General features: G+C 32.2%; 1 long non-coding RNA gene across 1 annotated transcript; it reads left to right on the plus strand.

Annotated features, from left to right (window-relative positions):
- The first annotated feature begins 1,348 nt into the window (after positions 1-1,348).
- Positions 1,349-2,033, plus strand: LOC127812315 (uncharacterized). The gene is made up of 3 exons (XR_008025849.1): positions 1,349-1,659; positions 1,751-1,843; positions 1,928-2,033. It is a non-coding gene; the product is annotated as an uncharacterized LOC127812315 (long non-coding RNA).
- Positions 2,034-21,271: the final 19,238 nt, after the last annotated feature.

Below are 21,271 nucleotides of genomic sequence, written 5' to 3' on the forward strand. Positions count from 1 at the left end.
TTAAATTTCTTAGTAACTTAGGAGATTATTCTACAACTCAAAGGCTTAGAATAACTTATCTATTTCTTGGTTCTTTTGGATGTTTTTATTTTTGACCTAGAAGTGCAAACTATCCACCTTTAATAGAGAGCACAAAAACCTTGTTACTTCTCTGCATATGTATTTACACTACTCATCTAACTTCAATTTGAATTCAGATAGCATCATCACCAATTTTAAAGCTTACTGTCCACACACACGCTTTAGCTCCAAGTTGAAGACTCGTCCTAGGCCACAGAAATTTCCAAATTGGGTGAGTCATTTTCTAATTGCATATTCATCTGCCACCTAGCACTATTAGACAATAACTGACACCTACACACCATACTTAAAATTCTAAGACACCTGGCTAATCCATTGTTATTGGGCTTCATTTCATATGTCCCACACTCTAATCTATCTTAATAATAGTATTTACTGTTGTTAGCCTTAATTATAGTATTAATAAAAGTAGAGCACTACATACAAAAGAAATAGATGATGATCCAATGCCTAATGTTGAAAATGTTGATGATGAGGATATGTAATTCTATGGATTTAATTAATGCAAATGTAGAATATTATATTGCATTTTACTTTGCTTATTATTATGTTTCTCCTTCTCCCCCCCCCCCCCTTTTTTTTGTTTTGCTTTATCTATACGTGCATGTTTTTCTCATTTATAAAAAAATGCAGCCATGATTAGGAAGAAACGTCTAAGAAAGACAGGCACTGCCGATTTAGGTGGAGATGCCTCACTTCCCACACATGCTTCAGCATCATTGTCAGCTCCTCCACAACCCCTAGCATCATCTCGGGCTCCACCACAACCTCTAGCATCCTCCCCAACTCCACCAAAATCTCTAGCATCCTCCCTATCTCTACTACAACCTCCATTATCTGCCCATGCCCCATCATAACCTCCAGGATCTAGCCAGACTCCATCAAAATCATCCACCCCACATCTATCTCAGGATTTTCCATCGACAGGCTCATCTACATCACGCCATTACTGGAAAGTTAATGTGATAGGTATGCACAAAATATTTAAATTGCATGTAATTATTATATACTTGCATTAATTATTAAATTAGGTATATGTATTTTGATTGACAGATGAACAGGGAGTTATAAAACAAGAAAAGCTAAGGGTTAAGGATGTTTGGTTACTTGCACGTGGAAGGCGTGTCATGTTAGAGTTTAATGAATCACTCCAACCAATAGGAGATGCAATTAGACTTTTTGGAGGGATTTTAAGAGAGTTAGCTTTCGATTTTTTTGCTTTTCCTGTCAATTACGAAAGCTGGCATAAAGTTCCTAACGCATATAAAGATGAAATTTACAAAAATAGAGTCATGGTAATTAACTAATATTTGTTGTTTTGATATATTTTTTTGAATATTTTGTTATAATTAACATTGTTATTTTTTGAAGGAAAAATTTAATGTTGACGAAGGACATGTGAAGAATTTCATTTTGAGAAACATTGGAAAAAAATGGAATGATAATAGATGCAAGTTATACCATGAGTACTATGATCCCACTATTGGTTGAGAGGCAAATCTTGCAAAGCATCCACCAGGAATCTCATAAGACCAGTGGGCAAGTTTCATTGATTATCGTGCACGCGAGAAAACTAAGGTGATGTTACTAATCTTGCTTATAAGAGTACTACTCTTTATACAACTAAATAATTATAATTCAACTAATGATGTTCTTGTTAGATATCTAGGAGATGTGTCTACAAAATAGTGAAAATCGATCCAAATTGACAATCCCACACACTAGAGGATCAAAGAGTCTGACAAGAAAAAAACATGAGATGGTAATATTACAAAAATTTATCCTAAGTATGAATTTTTCATTCTAACATCAACTAACATTTATGTGAAATTATTCTAAATTATAGGAAATTGAGAGTGGTCAGCCAGTGAGTAGGGGTTTATTATGCATTGCGACACATAAGAAGAAAGACGGATCTTTTGTGAATGCAGGAGCACGAACTATAAGCGTAAGTTTTGACATAGGGTTAAACTTTACTTTCAAATTTATTTGGTTTTATAGTGTTTGTTTCTAGACACCTTTTGCTTTTGACACCTTTTTCTTGTAACGAACTATAAGCGTAAGTTTTGACACCTTTTGCTTTTGTTTCCCAGTGGAGTCGTCTTCTTAGACCTTTTGCTTGTTTTTATGTCTTTGTTTATTAGAGTCTAAAATTGGTCCCCTCTTTACATTATTAATTTGCAAACATAAAATAACAATGTGATACATACAAGTCTAACCCTGTCATGCCACATTTTAAAGTATCTGCCATATTCCTATTCCATATAACTGAAAGGGTCAGTGCTCACATAGCAGTAAAAATGAATCAAAATAACTTAATCCTTGACATTTTAACAACACTGTTATAACCACAAACTGTGTTGCAGAACAAGAATGTCCACTATCGTGAGGTAAAAATCAGTCATAAGTCCCAATTGTGAAAATTTGTTGCAAGGCTTTTAGCTTTTGAGTTAATGAAACGAGTTTAGAGATATTATGATATACAAGTAGAAAGATATAGAAACATTAACAATTGAAAACCTTTTTGTTTTGGCTTGAGATCCATCCTTTGATTTAGCTGGAGAAGGGCAGGGTAGCTTACATTTGACTGGGACAAAAGGACATTAAAATCCTTTCATAAATTCAACCCACATATCATTGTTCTAACATCAATGCTTTTAACTTTTAAACCAACTCTTTTCCTCACCTTTTTCTTCTGGCTCACATCATAATAATCTCATGCCTCTCTCCTCACCATCCATTCTAACTTCAAGACTTGTTTTTTAAAAGTATTTTCTACTTTATATTTTATAACTCCAAATAAAAAAAAAAAAAAATCAATGAAAGAGTTGTCATCAATCCAGCGCCCAAAAACCAAATGATTAACCAAAATCTAGACAATAGAATCTTACTTTCAAGCTTTAAGCAAGTGCAGCATCTAGAATGCACAAAACCCTTAATTTAACAAGGAAAATGGTGTTTCTATACAAACCATTACCTTGCTTGGGAAAGTAACTGTTTTCACACTCCAAATTTGTGACCTTCCAACTACAAAAAACAACCTTATTATTACTATCAAAACTCACCCTCAAGCTTAGCTAAGAAAAAATAAAGGATCCTATTTCAGGCATAGCCCCAAAAAAAACAAAAAAAAAAGAATGAATCCTACTTTAAGAGAAATAAATCCCCAATTCCGATACATAAGAATCATATAAATGGGAAGAACATGCCAAATAAGCCCAACTGTGCCCCTTTTTAGTGACTTTTGTTGCACCACGGCTTCACCTAGGCTTTAAGTAATGCTCAAATTAATGAGAAACTAGTTCAATTAGAAAATACGAAGAACATTTAATGTCTAAATGGATGCTCACTTTGAATATAATCGAAAGTGATCCAGTTTTCCCATCTCTTCTTACTTATCCCCACATTCACCACAGTGCCAAGGGTCAAATTCAGTCGGTATTAGCCCCAAACAAATTGGCCTGCCTTTCCTTTCGCTTTTTGTTAGGGATTCAGAATTGTAAAAGCAGCATTATAATTTGGCAAATTTGATTCAATCTGCTTGCTTGTCCTAACCTTAATCCCCCCCCCCCCCCCCCCCGGCGAGGGGAAGGTCGGCAACATCAAACAAAATACTAAACAGTGTGTTCTTTGTACTGAACCAAGAAGAATGTTCACCAAAATGTCTTCATTCTCCAGACACGAGAAGTGCAGTGCAGCCTGCAAGACTCCTAAGGGTAGGAGCAGCTCAATTCTGCATTTTAAGAATCTCCCCTAGGAAAAACCATGTAATAAAGAAATAGAATATTAACACCCTATATAAAACTTTATAAGAGATGATCGCCAAAACAGGTAATACGCCCCAACAAAAACATTATCCTCAAATATTACAATGTACCAATGCTAGAGGAGTTTATAATATTGTCACAATATTGAACCACCGATGTGATTTTCCAACTGCAAGCATAGCTGATCAAATTTGAGATCCAAGCCCACCCAAAAAAAGCCCCAAGGAGCCACACTCACACCTCAAAGAAACTAAAACATGTATCATCACATACCATTAAAAATTTATGATATTTTTGAAATTTACTTGATCCGCCGACCATTCAAGACTCCAGGTCACGACCAGCCTTCTATTTCTCATCAACCGGATTGTCCTGCTTCACAGTCTCTTCTTTTTTCACCTCCACTGCAGCATCCTTTTTCTCTTCGTCACCCTTTCTCTCCCCGACGCTCAATTTCTCTAGAAGGCCAGCAGTTGTGGCAGCTTCTTCACTTTCTCCAGCCTTCTCATTTTGGGCTTGAGCAACTTCTTCAATCTTCTCTTTGAAAGTTCTACAGTCTGGGAGAAGAAGATCTCATCAAATAAAGAATGGAGAAAAGATATAAATGCAGTTGTATTTCTATGTGAGAACATGTTGCTTTCCCATTTAAGTAAAATGATCCAACAAACAATGAACTTAAGTAAAGATGGATAACAATGAGTTCAGGTTTTAACAAGTAAATAGCCTTTAAAGAAGAGTTAAAATGGAAAGCTTCCACGCAAGACATATTCCACATATTTGTGCAATAAGCATCGGCCAAAACCAATGGTTGACTTGACTCTATGGCAGGTTTCAAAAATTTAAACTTGTAAGCATTTTAAGACGTCCAGGTGTCTCCCTAGTAATGGATATAATTTTGTATCTCTATTTTTTTGAGTACTTAATAGCCACAACATTTCAAACCCCTGCCCCACATTGTGAGAGATATTGGTGAACTTAGGTCTTGGAGAAGGTTTCATTAACGTGGCCTTCATCAAGATTATGCAATGTTATCCTAGCTAGCAATGTTACTACAAGCAGGAAACCTTTTTGAGTATCATCACCTTTTACATTTCTAATGGCAAAACTCTGCTCTCTCTAAATCTTAGTTGATTTCTAGGTTTTTTTCACTCTTAAGAGAACCTTTGATTAAAGAGAGAGAGAGAGAGAGAGAGAGAGAGAGAGAGAGAGAGAGAGAGAGAGAGAGAGACTTTAGATGGCTTTGAATCACTAAGATCCAAACACTAAAGTATCACTCTGTTGTGCTATGATAATATTGGCCACGTATTCATATTGGCTGGAAATAAAGTGGAGAAACAGATAATTGACATATAACCTACAACAAGAGCCACGATACAATTCAAACTTAGGAAACAGGCATATGCTAAGAACTCACGGCCTATTTCTTTTGTAGATAGGTTAGTGAATCAATAAGGTTAAAGGCGGGATAAAATAACCATGGGCTAAATAATATTATTCTAGATTTGGTAAAGGAGGTATAACGTAAAGTTATTACTTATCTTATGTTTGGTATGTTAAATTGTGAAGGAGGTATAATCGACTGAATTCAACCCTTTGAGTTCTACTTCATTCAATTTAAGTAAGGGAAGCAATTTCGTCCTCACACCCAAACTGAGTTTGACTATCACACTCTAGCTCTCTTTCTCTAGCACAATTTCATCAATAGAGTATTAACTATGCTCTTTATTTGTTTAATTCCTTTGGCAAATTACTTTTATAGGGTAATTTCATGATCATTAGATTCCATTTTGTTTTGACAAGCTTGAGAACAATTATATCATTCTTATTGTTACCTTCCAAGATTGGGATGGTGATCTCAAGACTGTTGGATTCTCAGCTGAAGAACCCATACGGGTAATACTCTCACTTTCAATGATTTGAGCAGTAGGTCTCTAGGATCTACCAATATCTTGCATGACTTTTGAAGCTTCAGTTACAATGATCTGAAAACATGCAATCAACAATTTAGTATCTTCATATAGTGACATAGCAAGACAACCCATTGTGTGCAAGTGAGGCTTGTAATTGTTGTTGGTTTTATTCGGTGATGGCACAATAATAGGAGTTTGTAGCCAGATCAAGACACCTTAAGAAAGAAATTCTCAGCCTGAATAAAGTCTATAGGAGTTGCAGAGTCTTTTCTAGTGCTGCATTGCATAATTAAACTCTTTTTCATTTGGGATAAATTAAACTGATTGCTCCAGGTACAAACAAGGAAACCATCAATTTTCTGCAAACAAAGAATTGCACAAGGAATTAAAACATAAAGATACATTAATTAAACTTTATCACATTATTTACATCCATATTTATATAGAAAAGGTCCTATATAAAACCAACCTGGCTGGCTACCCCAGATAATAAACGACCAGATAACAGGGACTTCTCAAATGAACCAACCAAGGACCTTCTAACAGGCAGTCCACTCAAGGTTCTAACTACCTTTGAGCATTGTGAACTAACAGTTAAGTCTTGACAACAATGTTTGTGAACTCTGTAAAAGATTAAAGTTAAAGTTGTAATTTATTCCTTGAAATTAGGTCTCCTTTGAAAGTAGAAAGTTGAGAATACTTACTTTTTTGGTGTTAATCACAGTTTTTTGTGAGTTGATTTGCTAGTGTTTTGTTATTATTGATATTTTTTTTTTAATCCATATATGTACAGGACAAAATTTTTGAGATTGAGAGTCAAAGCACATCTCCACAGTTAGTCTCCTTACATGATTCACTTGCTCAAGTGTTAGGAAAAGAACACTCAGGCCGAGTCCGAGGTTTGGGATTTGGTCCGAGTCCAAATCAAGTTTTTGGGACCACTAGTCAATTGAATGGGATATCTTCATCTTCCAATAATATCAGTCCATCTGTTGTAGCATGTCAAGAACAAGCGAACCTTTTGACAGAAGAATTACGAACTAATAAACAAAATGTTCAAAGTTTAGAGTCGCAGCTGCAAAATTTTCAAGGTGTAGTGAGTTTTCTTTTGACAAACGTTGTGGGGAATATACCACATGAATTTGCTGCTATGCTCAATTCAATGGTATGTTAATATGTTAATTCTAAAATTATTAATTTTGATTTTTCATTTTAAGTGATTGTTTATGTTTATGTCTACAAATACAATTTTAAGAGTATGTTTTTATCTTTTGTATACATCTAATACAATTTTAATTATTTTAGGCACCGGATACGAATAATGGACAAGATTCACTAGTGGGAAGGCAATCTTCGATATTTAGTCATAACATTCATGATCGACAACAACCTCCAGACCAACAAAATTGATGTATTGTTAAAATATTTGAATGACTTGACCTCTAAACTTTTTAAATTTCATTTTGATATGTAAGTCTATTTTTGATTGGACTTTGATATGTTATATATTTGGATATTTAAGTTCGAATCTTTATAGTTTGTTGATTAAATAGATGGAGATATTGTGTTTGTGAATTTGGTATATATATAGGTTATAGGTTTGGGTATACAAGTTATCATTGGATATTTATGGTTGGCTATTTAGGTTACAGGTTTGGGTATACAAGTTATCAGGCATTATTAGGGATTTTATTGAATTTAGTGGCGGTTTTGCTATATTTTTATAGAGTGTTCATTTAGTGACGGTTATAAAATTGTCACTAAATTAGGTTCTAGCGGCAGTTTATGAAATCGCCGCTAATTTTAATAGGTAAAAGAACTTAGTGGCGATTTTCAAACCGCTAAGTTCTTTTACACTAGCGGCGATTTTGAAACCGCAGCTAAAAATTATTTAATTTAATATTAAATTCAATAATTTCAGCAGCGGTTTTAAAATCGCCACTAAAAATATCACTTAGCGGTGGTTATACCAGCAGTTGCTAAAAATCGTTGCTAAATGCCATGCGACAGCTATATTAGCAACAGTTTTTAAAATCGCAGCTAAAAACTATTTTTTTTGTTGTGATTCTCTATTTCTTGCTATTGCAAGATCTTACCTCTTAATTTTTTAAATTGCAAGTCATTTTCCTATTTTACCAGTTATTTTCTTTTTACTAGTAAATTATTTCATGGTTCTCATTTATACCCCTTGAGAGTCAAATAGGGTTTTGTATCACCCTATCTTTATTTGAGAATGATGCTTTATTAAGGACATGCAAGGATTTGATGTTATCTTGCATGAATGTTGTCATATTGTACTTATTGTTTCGTTATTTGCATGTCAGTTATATATGAAAAATTATTATAAAAATGCATGTTATAATAACGCATGAAGCATGTGCATAACAATGTGGTTTTTAAGAATGTGTAAAGGCCTCATAATGAGCGCAGGGGACAAGTCCGCAGGATATATCTGTAGAGAAAGTTTTGAGCTCAAAGTTGGATTTCGGTCTCAAGTTATGATATGGATTTCGGTCCGAAGTTTATGTTATGGACTTCGGTCCCAAGTTTACGTTATGGACTTCAGTCCCAAGGTTTTGGACTTCGGTCCTATGTTTATAGTTCTAAAAAGTACTGCATATGAGTATGGATGCATGTATTATCATTTTATCATGTGAAAGTACCTTAAATGACATTCATGTCTCTTTTGCTTCACGATACTCATGACTCTTATGCTCGCTTTCTTTCATGTTATACTTGCTGGGTCTTGTGACTCATGTTTGCTTGCATCATTATAAGAAATGGTCAGGCTAAAGTAAAGGGCGAGCCAAGTGAATCAGGATCCATGAGTTAGCAATGTGTATAGAGCCATCTCAATCAAAGGTCTTTGGAGGGTTTTTGTGATGTGTGATTTTCAGTTGTGCTTGTTCATATTTTAGGTTGTACCTCTGAGGGGATATGATGTGTTTAAGGACCTTGATATGGTATGTAGTATTAAGTTACGTTGGTTTATGTGGACATGTGGACCCTATTATGTATACTTATGAGAAAAATGTACAGGAGTGGTTTCCGCATTCAATAAAAGAAGGATGTGTGTGATGCTTCTAATTGGTTTGGCAAATATGTCATCTTTCTTGTGGGTCCCTAGCTTGGGCGCCTACATGGTGATTGCAAAAGAAATTGCAAAGCTTTTGAGTGAATAAAAGTGACTTACTTTGAGAGCATAGATCATCCTTTATTTATAGTTGAAATTGTTAAGAAATGATAACAATCCTTAATATCTTGGGATTATGATTGTTTCAGATAATCTTCGATCATTATACAATTTTCAAAGAAGATTTTAGAGGTAAGCTGTTTGTAAGTCTGTTATGCGAATACCCCCGCCCCTAGAGTGAGGGTCTCTTGGGTCTACCTCAAAGTCTCCTGGGTCTTTCTCAAGGTTCCCGTGAGTGATACCTAGTTAATTGATCCTTAGTCTATATACACTTCAACTATAAAGGGGAAGCTCAAAAATTATATCTCATAATCAATAATCTAAAAAAATATATGTATTTCATACATAATTGTATATAGTTATAAATAAAAAAATAACTATAATCACCTTAAACAAATGAAAAATATATATTTCTTAAATGAGAATTTTTTTTTATAATTTTTAAATATTTATAAAATTTAAAATATTTTTTTAAAAATATAATTGGATCATTAAAACTATAAAGTCAAAACTATTAAAAGATAAAAGTTTTAATTTTTAAACTTTTGACTACTGCTGACTTTTACATAGAATTTGTATTTTTAAAAATATTATATATTATTTTTATAAAATAAATAAATATAATTTTTTAAATTAATTTTAAAATCGATCTAGCTAGCTTGATGGGCTTTTGCTGGGCTAAAACCTATTCAAGCTCGTGAGCCGAAGCCTAGACCGGCTTATGAACCCGATCAGCCAACTTGACTCGGCTTGCCTCGAGCGGGTTCATGGATCAAATTGGGCTTAGGTATAGCATGCATGTCTGACGATGGAGCCAAGCCCAACCTATATATAGATAGATAGATAGATAGATAGATAGATAGATAGCAAACAAGAAAACTACCCCAATAAAGCTTGGCAAAGATATATAATAATGCTACTCTAATGCTTAAATATGGAGGGAAATTATAAGTTATGAGAATATATTGTAATGGATATGTTATATATATATATATATATATATTTATCTTAATTAATTCGTAAAATTTATTTAAATCTTTAATTTGGAGTGAGGATAGGAATAAAGACAGTCAATTGGGTTCGTCTATATCATATCACGTCCTTTAATAATATATTTTGTGAGTCAAATTAAATTGAATTAAATTTTGATTATAATTGAGTCAATTAATAATATTGTAGATTTATCTTATCCTAAATTTATATACGAAGATTATTGAGATATGATGTACGTAGTTAATTTATCAAAAAAATTGAAATTAAATATTAATCAATCTCTTGATAATTAATCTTTTATTTGTACTGAGTTGTGATTCATTTAATTTGTTTATTTACACTTAAAAATTGCCTCGGGCTTGGGTTAATTATTTGATAAAGCTTGAAAATATTCTTTAATTTATTGCAATGGTAATATTGGTAATGTTGATTATTTGTGTCTTAATTATATATATATATATATATCTTGCTTGGATGGATCGAGTACACTTGGGGTGTCAGCTCCTGCCTTTGATTGGACTTAATTTGGCCAACTCAATCAAAGTCAAATTGCATGGAAGCTGATTGGACGTACGTACGTACGTTAACCTCTGACGATATATAGGCAGGCGTGCATGGGTCTCTCTTGCTCTTGCTTCCATGTACGTACGTATTTATTTTTCTGTTTCAATCATCAATTATATATATAAAAGCTAATTAATTAGAGAACACCACCAAGACCATAATATTTTCTTTTACTTGAAACCAAACTGATAAGCCAGACCCAGACCCAGCATGCATAGCTAGACAGTAAATAAGCCTCAAAACTCCTCGACATCGCAGATAATTGAATACAAAACCAATTAAATAGCCAAATTATTTATATATATATATATATATAAAACAGCCATTTTAAATGGAGAGGTAGCAGTGCCTTGAGAGAAGAGACGACGGCGACGACGACGACTCTTCTTGGAAGTTGGGACGTATATGCATATGCATGGACGGAAGATACAACATATATATAATATAAAAGCTCAAACCATCCACAGCCAATCAGATCAATAAATCAGCTAGCCAACGAGCCAGCTAGACCAAAGTTGATCAGTAGCAGGCAGCCAACACCTTGCTCGGAATTGAAGAAGAAATATATTTAATCTAAAGCGAAACCAATTGGCCCAAAAATGGAAATTAAACACTACGTAATGCCACTTACCAAAAAAGAGACAAACACACACACACATGCAACCTTCCCTCTACCCTCTAGCCTCGCAATAATAGTTACTTCCAAAGTATCTGACTATATGCATATATATATATATATATATAGGTCATAATTAAACATAGAATCTTCCACAATGGCATCAATTCAAGTGCATGCCCTCTGATAACAAACGGGATCCAAATTAATAGGCAAACTGAATGGTGGTCATCAGGGGTTGATTTAGGAACAGAACTAGGAAAGAGCTTGCCCTAGATTTACAAGTCATTTCAGCTCTCCTCCCCAAATGGGTATTAGGCAAATCTGGGTGGTCGTCCTATGTAATTATGCATATGTATATATATATATATATATATATAGAGAGAGAGAGAGAGAGAGAGGTGCCCTTGGGAGTGTACCTGCTGCCTATATATTTCAAGGGATTTTTTCCTTTTCTTTTTATTGTTTGTGGAATCACAAACGTTAGAATTGTCTATTTTTTTTTTTTCTTTTTGGTCTTATCATTCAATAGATAAGTTTCTTCAATTCAAAAGCATGAAGATAAAAACATTCCAGCCGCAATAAGTGGGAAAACCAGTTTGTGATCTCATCTCATGTATAGAACGAACATAAACAGGAGAGGGCCTAGCCAGATTAACAATAGAATTAGGCTGGACAGAGAGCTAGGAATGTGGATTAGATATACACGTAGACATGCATGCATACAGAGTCGACAGACCACAAATTAAAGCTTTAATGAAGAAAACACGCGGAAAAAAATGATCAACCTCCACAGCCTGAATCACCACCCATCCCCCATGTCACATTTTTAATCTGCTTCCAGTAGCTAGACCATAATCAGATCTAGGTAGCTCGCTTAGCCTCCCGAGTTTACTTTCATAGTATCCCAGGAGCTCGAACCTGCAGGTTCCAGATATATGGATCATAATATAATAATTAATTAACCCATTAATTAATATATAATTGATTCCGGTTAGTTATTGCATGGATAATATATATATATATATATAGGAATTAATTAATAATTAAGTTGGAAGATTACTAATATTATTACCAGTATGCCAAGCACTGGAAAGGCTCATATTTGCCGTAAATCTCTTCAAGAATTGGTTGAATGGAGGCGGCGTTGCAATTTTTTCTGGCATGGAAGTGGGACAAATGCCGGATGGTCTCCGAATCCTGGGGAATTCTTTGGTAGAAGCCAATGCACATCAAAAGATTAGCGCATGCAAAGGGGCCAAACCCTTTCACCTTTATTAGTTTGGCATAAAGCTGTTGCTGCTGCTGCTGCTGCTGCGGCTGTTCAAATTCTTCCAGCTTAAGCCTATTGCTCTCCACATTCTTGGCCAATTTCAGAATGTGTTTTGCTCTGTAACCAAGATGGCACCGCCTTTCCAACACCTTCACGCTGCTAAGACTGGCTATTTCTTTTGCGCTTGGAAAGTTTCCTACTACTTCTCTGCTGCTGCTACTACTACTACTAGTATTGGTGTTTGCTAATTCTGGTTGAAGCTCGCAAAGAGCGTCGCACATCTTCAAAGTTCTTCTCCACCTGTCCATCCAAGTTGCATGTCATCTCTAACTATATATATATATATGAGAGAGAGAGAGAGAGAGAGAGAGAGAAGTGGTTGTATATATATATACGTACGTGCAGTTGCAAAGGAGAACGGATTTAACAGCGTCTTCAAATATGGTGGGCGATCGGAAGAGACGACCGAAACCTGCCTTGCCAGCTTCCGGGTTAAGTTTGTGAAATTCTTGGACATCTTTTTCGTCTTTGGTTGAGATCCTTAACATGCGAGTAACCTGAGATAATATCGCTTGCTTGTCTGGATCTGAAAGACATTTAGTGTTGTGGACTTGGAGGAGGAGGAGGAGCAGGCGGCGAGGATGATCAGAAGAAGAAGAAGAATAAGAAGAAGCAAGTTGGTTAATGGAAACCATAAGAGAAGAGGTGGGGTCTGCCAACCTCAAAGGACGCCGAAAGGTTTTGGTGGATGGATTCCACAGGTTTGGAGCCATCATAAACAAACCATGGTTGCACACTGCATGCTCTAAACTAAAGTTTTTACCTGCTTGACTCTCTTCCACTTTCACTTGCATCTCTATTCTTACATAGTCGCCCTCATCATCCTCCATTATATATCACAAAACTTTTTCTCAGTGTGAGGGAGTGAATTTTGTTGGTGATTCCTACTTCTTCTTCTTCTTCTAAATCTACAAGTAAATTGACGGACGTACGTATATGTACGTGTTTGTGTGTGTTTTGCTGCAAATTAAACTAAATCCATAATTCAAAAAGGAATAACTACGGTCTCATTTCTGCTGTGTCGAAGTCATCTTCCCCAAATAATAATAAATAATAATAAGGATTATGCTACCCCCACTCACTGAAATCCGCCCCCCCCCCCCCCCCCCAATTTAATAATATTATTTGTATATTATAATTAACAAATAATATTATTATAAGAATTTAATATTTAAAATAAACAGACTATCAAACACACAAATAAATAAAAAAATTTATATAAAAATTTAAATAAAAAATTACAGATAAAATATTATTATAATAATTTTAGAGTATTAATTACTTATTTATAAATTTATAACTTAACTATAGATATATATAAAAAATAATTAATATAAATTTATATTCTTATGAGAAGATAGATTATGAAGAAAATAAATTTTTAACTGTAAATACGTGTCAATCTCAATTAAATTTAAATTTTAAGTTATAATTATTATAATTATTTATTACTTTTAACTTGTTTTGGGTATTGAAAGAATCTTAAATCGAACTCTGTCTAAAACTTATTATTGAAGCCGATAAATAAACTGAAGATTTGGACCAAGTTCTCAATTTGAATTGAAATTTAAACACTTCTACAAATCACATGAATACAAAAAGTAATTTTTCCCCAAGTGAAAGAAGATAACATCGATTGTTTAGAAATTTAGATACTGATTATTAATCTCTTCGTATTTTTTTTGGTTTGTTTAGCCTCTTCAATGACTTGCTTATCAATCTCCCATAACTTTACATCATCAATCATCTTAGTTAAAAACTATGACAAAATAAGATGAGTATTAGGATGAGAAAATACACATAAAATAAAGACATGAAGTGAAACTTGGGTGTCATGTGATTTGTACAAATGTTTAAATTTCAATTCAAATTGAGAACTTGGTCCAAATCTTCAGTTTATTTATCAACTTCAATAATAAGTTTTAGACAGAATTCGATTTAAGATTCTTTCAATACCCCAAATAAGTTAAAAGTAATAAATAATTATAATAATTATAACTTAAAATTTAAATTTAATTGAGATTGAAACATATTTACAGTTAAAATTTTATTTTCTTCATAATCTATCTTCTTCTATAAGAATATAAATTTATATTAATTATTTTTTATTTATATCTATAGTTAAGTTATAAATTTATAAATAAGTAATTAATATTTTAAAATTATTATAATAATATTTTATCTGCAATTTTTTTTATAAATTTTTTTATTTATTTGTGTGTTTGATAGTCTGTTTATTTTAAATATTAAATTCTTATAATAATATTATTTGTTAATTATAATATATAAATAATATTATTAAATTAGGGGGATGAGGGGTCAGTGAATAGGCGAGAGAAATTGGGGGCGAGGGAGGCCGGGGGAGGGGGGTTTCTGTAAAACTCCCTGTAAGAGTTTCCGGGACATCTAGCATAATCCTAATAATAATAATAATATAGATAGAGATGTAATAATTAAGGATAATGCTACTTGCAAAATCAATTAGAAGTTTGATTTGACAATTTACTTCAATTACAAAATTATCTTTTGTTTCAATTACAAATCTAAGCCCCATCATTGCTACCTACTTCCTCTTGCTTCTTCCTCGTACTCTCCCACTTTTCTTTATCTCCCTCCCTCCCTCTCTTTCAGTCTTTCTCCTCATAATTTCAGGTTATGTATATTTTTTAAATAAAAATATATACTAATAGTTTGATACAACTTTACATATAATTTGATTTTTTATTTCAAGTAATATAAATAAATAATAACATAAAAATATATAATTATTTATATATAAGATAATTATAAAATTATAAAATAGTTTTTTAAAAATAACAAGCCAACTCTTGAAAGTTTAATATGTTACGAGTTATAATTTTTAAAAATTATCAAATAAGTTTAATTTAATTTAATTTAGATAATTCTTATTTAATATGTTTGTAATTTATAATTATATTTAAAAATATATTTATATGTATTTATGTAAATATTTTGTATAATATATTCTATCTAAATATATTTATAGTATATATATTACACAAACTAAAATTTACAAAATATACAATTTCAATAAACGGCGACGCGAATGAAAAGAACTTGCCAGTGCCAGCGAGACTGAAAATATCCAGAGAGAAAAAAAAAGAAAAGAAGAGAGACTGAGAGAGTATGAGAAAGAAGGAAGATGAAGTAGATAACAAATTGAGAATAGATTTGTAATTGAAACAGAAGATGTAATTGAAGAAAATTGTCAAATCAATTGTCTAATTGATTGTCGAAGTACCATTATTAATTTCAAACTTTTAATATAATAAGATATAAATTCTTATTGGTTAAAAGAATATACATACATATATATCTCTATATATAACATAAATAATAATAATAATTATACATTTACATATATTAATAAATTATTGTATAAATAGAATATCTTAATATATATTAAAATAATAGAGTTGCTGCAAAAAAAACTTTTCTGCCTAAAATTAGCCTTTATTTTTTTTTATCTTTTTCAATAAATAATATTCTTTCTTGTTTCAACAATTAATATAAAAAAAATTTAATGTTATTAATTTCTATTGTCATTTAAATATAGACAAATAATCAAACAATTAATTTCTACTGTCATTTAAAGATAGATAGATAATAGGCACCTCTCACAAATTTTTATACTCATTTTTAATTTTTTATTAATTTAATTTTTAATGTGACCTTCATACTTCACACGTTTAGAGATAATCTAGAAATAGCTTCTATACACTTATATTAATTATTCACCATTATTAATTTTATTTTTTATTAATTTAATTTTCAATGTAACCTTTACACTTCCTAGAATTGGAATAATCTGCTGGGACAACTTTCTATGCAATTACATTAATTAAAATAAGTAACTTCTATGCAATTAAATTAATTTTCTGTAAACATCTGGCCACCACTTTCAAAAACACGAGAAGATGGGGCAGCTTACATTAATTTTATGCAAACATCTGTCCACCACTTTCAAAAACACGAGAAGATGGGCAATCAACTGGTATAAAAACTCATACATTCTGAGATAAGCACCCTATTCGATCCTATTTCATATCACCTAATTTGATAACCTAATTTTATATTGTATCCGATTTTGAAATGCCTCATTTGTTTCAAATGTTGAAGTCAGTGGATTCTACTCAAGCTAATTGGGTAATCAAAGTATGCGTAGTGTGCAAGTAGGATCTGCCAAGGTTTGAAGATAAGTCTCATATTAACTCTATGGAAATGGTCTTAATAGACCATGAGGTAAGTTTTTTACTCACTATTATGTGTGTAAAAATGCAAAAACAAGTAGGTTCTTTTAATTACTTACCTCATATGATTGAAGTAGATTGAAGATTTGCACATTTCTCCCCGTGAGCACTATTTTTTTTAGCAGATGAAGACGTCCTCATTTTCAAATTAAGACAACAGTTAGTATGGCACAATGAATATTCTATATATATATATATATTAAAATAATTGTATAGACAAAAGGGCTTAAATATAGGCAGATTTAGAATGAATTTGTGAGAGATCGATAACAGTGATCCATATCCCTGTTGATGCTTACCTCTGTTATCCTTAGAATGACGTCGTCCTTATTGTCTAATTTGTGAGAGACCGATAACAGTGAGACCCCAATAATACTACTTCTTACCCCTATTGATCCTTATTTACACACATAAATAAAGCATACAATATTTTTGTATACATTTTATTTACAACTTTAATCTGTTCATATAGAGAAAAAAAAAATCCCTTACAAACAATGAGTAAGGCAGGGTCGTATGACAGTGAGTAAGCATACAAGTAAGCAGCAAGCTAAGGTAGGAATTACTTACTACCAGTGAGTAAAAAAAAAAAAAAAATCCCTTACAAACAGTGAGTAATACAAGAGTAAGCATACAATAGCTTTGTAAGGCAATGAGTAAGCAACAAGCTAAGGTAGAGATTACTCATTGTCAGTGAGTAAAAATAAACAAAAAATCCCTTACAAACAGTGACAGTAAGCATACAATAGTTTTGTAAGGTAGTGAGTAAACAGCAAGCTAAGGTAGGGATTACTCATTGTCAGTGAGTAAAAATAAAAAAAAAATCCCTTACAAACAATGAGTAATGCAGTGAGTAAGTATACAATAGATTTGTAAGGCAGTGAGTAAGTAGCAAGCTAAGGTAGGGATTACTCACCATCAGTGAGTAAAAATAAAAAAAACATTAATCTGTTCATACTATTACATGAAACATATGGTACTAAACATTAATTTGTTCATATAGAGAAAAAATAAAATAAAAATCTCTTACAAACAGTGAAGAAATGCAGGGTCGTATGGCAGTGAGTAAGCATACAATATTTTTGTAAGGCAGTGAGTAAGCAGCAAGCTAAGCTAGGGATTATTCACTGTCAGTGAGTAAAAAAAAAAAGTATCCCTTACAAACAGTGAGTAATGTAGTGAGGATGAACAAAAAAACAAACAAATTAGAAGCAAAAATGTAGAGGATGAGCAAAAATGTATAATCTTCCAATGATTGATAAAATATATAAGATGAGCAAAAATGTATAATCTGCCAGACATAATTTAAAAAAATAAATCAGAAGCAATAAATATAAAAAACTTACACTACAGGCAATTTAGTAAAGTATTAGTGTCAAACCATATATATATCAGACAGCCCCGATATCCACAAATTTTCTAGTGTCGTGCATACATGCAAACTATATAGGAGTTGAAATTATTATTATTACAGTGATATATATATATATATATATATTTTTGCTCTTATTGGCAGAATGTTAGCCTATTATATCTTTGTTAATTTAAGTAGTTCTTTTAAATCACTCCTGACGTAGTTTTTGATCTACTATTTAAATTGATATTATTATTCATTTTCCCCTACAATTTACACATCTGAAGTAGACAAATGTCATGTATATCAATTAGGATTTTTAAGATTGTTGCTATTCAAACATTTATCATAGAAATAACGATTATTTGTGTTCATAGAGCACAAGGATGCATGCAAGTATAAAAAATTATCTTATAAGTTCTTTCACGGATAAGATCCATGAAAACTTAGTCTATGTCATGTGGAACTTTGTTGTTGTTCAAAACACCATGAAATTCAAGACTACGTCGAACACATACAAGTTAAATTTTACAAAAATAATGCAAGTAATTAAGGTGCACGATGTAACCTTTCTTGCTACTATATTCACTTTCAGAGCATTTAATGATATATTGAGTGAGGAAAACGTGGATGAAACACGGCTCTTTGGTACGTTTTAATTTTAACGTTTTTTTTTCTTCTTTTATTTATTTATTTATTTTTTACCTTCACATTGTTTAACCTTATGGTTCATTGATTTATTATTGTTATTTTTTGTAAAAAATAGATTTGATAGGGGAAATTGTAGCTAAGGATAGTGCTCGGCTCCACGCATCATCTGCGTATGATACCAATTCAATTGATGTCGTGGTAGAAGTTTGGAGTATGAAAATTCTTACATTTCATCTATATATTTGGCGTTTATTTATCTATTTTAGTAAACAAATTTTCCTTAATTAAGAAAAATCATCTTTCGTGTACCCTCTGGGGTGATCACGTTGATCTGGTAAACTCTCACCTTAAATCTGCTAAGGATGAACCAATTATTCTTCTACTTTAAAAGTGTCGCACGAAGATTTTTAAGGGTATATCTGCTAATTCCTTATTTCTAAATTTTGACTATTAAATGTGTGGGACGGTAGAGTGATGACCTAATTTGAAATATTAGGAGAAGTTAGGATTACAAGTACATATTACGTAACGAAGGTGTTTGTCAATGCTCCAGTTTTTGAGGTTGAGGATTTCCGTGACAAGTATGGGCTTTTCAAAGCTATTGTTATAATTCATTCATTTATCATGCTTCATTATCATATATAACCGATGTTGTTATAAAACTTTAGGTTGTTGAACAGTGTAGAGTGTTTCTCACAGAGGATTAGTCAAATTTCTTTTTCGATTACATACTCTATAACTGATGATTTAGAGAGTGGAATGTGTGAAGTCAAAAAAATTGAACAATTGCTTGAGTCTACTGAGGTAATTTCACTCTGTTAGGCATGTATATTTAACACTACACACATTGCAACCATCTAACAACGCATCAAACCGCATGTTGGTAGCTATTGGGTAGTTTTTACAATTGTTGATGTTGAATCAGATCGAAGTTGGTGGTATCTAAGTTGTAAGAAATGTGTAAAAAAAGTTAAAGAAAATGGAAACCGCTTCTATTGCGAGAAGTGTGAAATGTTCGACACGTCAGGCAATCCTAGGTTTAAAATACGGGTTAGGGTTGTTGATTGAACGAAAAGTGCAAGTTTTCTTTTATGGGATTGTGAGTGCCTACAACTGATTGGGAAATCTGCCAGCGAGCTAAGGGATTGTTTGGCATGGGTGAGAGATATATTTTATCTTCAAAATATTTTCCTTTATCGAACTATAATTAATGTTTACATTAATTTGCCTAAATTTGATTCTCATAGGATGGTGCTGAGGATTATTGTCCAGGCGACGTAGAGACTTTGGTGAATAGGAGGCTACTGTTTAAGGTTCAGAATTTATCCTGAACTGATGATTTGTACACTGTGATAAGACTTACTGATGACAATGACCTGATCACAAAATATCAGATAAATGATTATACTGAGAATCAGGTTACCTATTGTTCACATCATCTATTGTGTTTCTTAAAACACACATGATCACCCCTAAATTGTTTGATTGTGTGAAACGTCAATAGGAACCCGACTTGCTGTCAAGACTGGAAAACACTATTGATGCTAATTCCAAGGTATTATTTGTCTTGAAATGTCAGCAATGTGTAGGTTTTGTCAATTATATGGGTTTCATTCTCAAAGTTCTAATCGGTATTATTTTTCAAATTATTTTACAGGGGTCTGTTTCAGACAATGAGGTTAGCACGCCGGTAAAGACTCTAGCGAAGCATACTCATCCCTCTACGTGCGATGATGTGAGTAGTAATGTTCCAAATGAAGACAGGGGCTTGTCCATGCAGTTGTCAAGCAATAAGCTTCGCAAGTTCGTGAAAGTTGAAAAGGACTAAATATAAACAAATTAAGAATATTCTCAAGCAAATAGACCGTTAATATTTAAGCACTTAAGGTTCTATTATAGTTGGTTGTTCTAGGTATCTTCAAGTTGTTTGTCATCATTATTATCGTACTTTGTTAGGTGTTTTTTTTATGCTTTTGCTGTTAAATGTTATGCAACTTTTATCTATTCTGACTAATTGATATGCCTCTATGCTATGGTATTTACAATTTCATTGTTTAATGATCGGAAGATATTGGATTGGTTATATGTTGAATTGGAAACTTTATTGTTTTAAGGCATTGGGTCTGAAAATGGAAAAGAAAGAAAACAAACAACTCTAAGTTATTCAATTTGGTGGGTATTAATTAAAATGTTTTCCACATGGATTAATTTAAAATTAATTTTTAAATTAATTTTAAGTATTTTTAGATTATTTAACATATTAATTATATTACTTCTAACAAAATAATATTGGAGTTTTGAAATTTTTAAGATTATTATTTTAGATGATGAACTAAATTAAATAGGTTAATATTTAAAATATTTTAGAATTTTTTAAAATTATTTAAGATTATTTAAGTAGTTGAACTAAATTAAGATGTTGACATAAATAGCTCCAGTAACATTTGGCAGAAGTTTACTAAACTAACAACTCATATAATAGATACAAACCACAAAAAAATAAGATAAAAAATAGCAACACAGTAAAAAAAATTAGGA

This window comes from Diospyros lotus, chromosome 10, assembly GCF_014633365.1.
Source record: "Diospyros lotus cultivar Yz01 chromosome 10, ASM1463336v1, whole genome shotgun sequence".
Taxonomy (NCBI): domain Eukaryota; kingdom Viridiplantae; phylum Streptophyta; class Magnoliopsida; order Ericales; family Ebenaceae; genus Diospyros; species Diospyros lotus.